This window comes from Engraulis encrasicolus, chromosome 15, assembly GCF_034702125.1.
Source record: "Engraulis encrasicolus isolate BLACKSEA-1 chromosome 15, IST_EnEncr_1.0, whole genome shotgun sequence".
NCBI classification, from domain to species: Eukaryota; Metazoa; Chordata; class Actinopteri; order Clupeiformes; family Engraulidae; genus Engraulis; species Engraulis encrasicolus.
This window is the reverse complement of record NC_085871.1, coordinates 50,766,770-50,769,269: the sequence shown is the minus strand read 5'-3', so window position 1 is coordinate 50,769,269 and position 2,500 is coordinate 50,766,770. Positions and strand designations below refer to the sequence as shown.

Sequence of the window (2,500 nt, the reverse complement as noted above, 5' to 3'; positions counted from 1 at the left end):
TCCCTCTCTGTCTCTCTCTCTCTCCCTCTCCATCTCTCTCCCTCTCTCTCCCTCTCTCTCTCCCTCTCTCTTTCTCTCTCTCTCTCTCTCTCTCTCTCCCTCTTTCTCTCTCTCTTTCTCTCTCTCCCTCTCTCTCCCTCTCTCTCTCTTTCTCTCTCTCTCTCTCTCTCTCTCTCTCTTTGAGGGATTTAACCGAGGTGTCATTGAGAAGGAATTTGGATGTGGGGTTTGTGTCCATAGACCAGATGAAGGCCTTTGATATGCTGGGACATGGTTACCTTTTTAATGTCTTAAGGGCTTTTGGGTTTGGGGAATATTTTATTTCTTCTGTTAAACTTTTGTATACTGGGGCATCTTTGTTAATTAAAGCTGGGGGTGGGCTAAGTTGTCCTGTACAGATGAGGAGGGGCATTAGGCAGGGCTGTCCACTTTCAGGGCAACTGTACAGCCTTGCAATTGAGCCACTGTTATGCCTGTTAAGAAGGACGCTAAAAGGTGTGGTAGTGCCGGGGGATCCTACTGGGGCAAGGATTTGTGTATCTGCCTATGCCGATGATGTAACTGTGTTCATTGCAGAAAGGAATGATGTATCTGTTTTGTGTCATGCCTTAGACATGTATGGGAAAGCATCATTGGCAAGGGTGAATTGGGAAAAGAGTGAGGGTTTTTTGGTGGGGGATTGGGGGAGAGGGGGGGGCGCCTTTGTTACCTGGGGGGGTAAGGTGGGGTGGTAGGGAGGGCTTGAAGTGTCTTGGGGTGTTTTTGGGTACAGAGGGCTATAAGCAAAGTAATTGGGTGGGTCTGTTGGATAAGGTGACGGCGAAACTATCCAAATGGAATTGGCTTTTACCCCATCTATCCTACAGGGGAAGGGTTCTGGTCATTAATAACCTGGCCGCCTCCACACTCTGGCATAGACTGTCTGTTCTGGAGCCACCCGCTCAGCTGGTGAAGGAGGTTCAGAGCAGGTTTAAAACAACTTCTTCTGGTCAGGACAACATTGGACCCCAGCGCCTGTGCTGTACCTTCCGCTGGTGGAAGGTGGGCAGGGGCTGGTTGATGTGAGTAGTCGACTAGGCGCCCTTCGTCTACAGGCGGCACAGAGGCTGCTATATCGGGCTGATGTCGTGTGGGCAGGGGTTGCCTGCTCTCTGCTAAAGGAAGCAACGGTGATGGAGTACGACAAGCAACTGTTCCTGCTCAAGCTTGAGGAGGTGGACTTAAGCAAACTGACCCCCTTTTACAGGTCGATGCTGCAGGCCTGGCAGAAGGGTCTCAGTGTGAAGAGGGACCTTGTGAATACAGAGGACTGGGTTATGGGGGAACCCTTGTTTCACAACAGCCTGATCAGGGCCAGAACTCTGTCATCTGCCAGCATCCAGAGCTGCTTGGTGGCGGCAGGCGTCTGTGTCCTGGCTCATCTAAGAACAGAGGGCGGCTGGGAAACGGCGGCCTCTCTGCAACGGAAAACTGGGATGCGCTCTCAACGACTTCTGGAGAGGGTGTTGACAGAGGTCAAATCAGCGCTTCCAGGGGCCTGCAGGAAAGCTCTGGAGTCAAGGTCACCAGGAAACTGGGAGGTGCACTATCGATGCCCTCCGCTGATGGTCGTACCTGCAACGGAGGGGACAGGAGAGAGCCAGGGCGGTCCGGATCTGTCGGGTCTGTCAGGAGCAAGCTCTTTCCAGGACCTGACTGGTAAAGTACTGTACATGAGCTTTGTGAAAGTGCAGCACCGGCTGATCCTGAGGAGGGGTACAGAGTCAAGGTGGTCGGGGGTTTTTGGTCCAGAATTTTCCCTTAGAGGATGTTGGAGGTCCTTTTATAAGCCTCCGATTGAAAAACGTGTAGCGGACCTTCATTGGCGGCTCGCTCACGGGGCTATTGCCACAAATAGACATGTTGCGCACCTAAATCCAACAGTAGAGGAGAACTGTCTTTTTTGTGGGGGGGAGGAAACTGTCATGCATTTATTTTTTAATTGTGTGAGGCTTCGGGAACTTTTTGTTTTTCTTGCACCTTGGGTCTCAAAATTGGGGGAGGTGTTTTCTCATGAGTTTTTTATTAGTGGGCCGGTGTACAGTGTGAGGAGGAGGAGCGAAGTGTGTTTAGTCAACTTTTTGTTGGGTTCAGCCAAACTTGCAATTTGGAAGACAAGGAAGAATAAGATGTTGGGGGTGGGTTCCTGTGACCCAGTGGAGGTCTTCAAGGGCTTGGTGGCTACCCGGGTGAAAATTGAATATGCATACTACAAGTTGGTTGATGACATGGACTGCTTTACGGACACATGGGGGGTGGGGGAGGTGCTATGTCACACTGCAGCTGATGGGATTGTGGTTTTAAATGTTTAGGGGGGGGGGAGTTGGGGGGGGTTTGACCATTGAGAATGTAAGTTGCGGCCTGGCATTGTAACACGTTTGACAATGAGTCAATAAAGGACTTGTTAAATCTCTCTCTCTCTTTGGAGTTCTCTCTCTCTCTCTCCCTCTTTCTCCCTCTC

At 50.9% G+C, this 2,500-nt stretch overlaps 1 long non-coding RNA gene across 1 annotated transcript in view; it reads left to right on the top strand.

The window, feature by feature from the left end:
* LOC134464727 (uncharacterized) overlaps positions 1 to 2,500 on the top strand; it is a 156,492-nt gene that overhangs the window by 136,415 nt on the left and 17,577 nt on the right. The window lies entirely within an intron of this gene.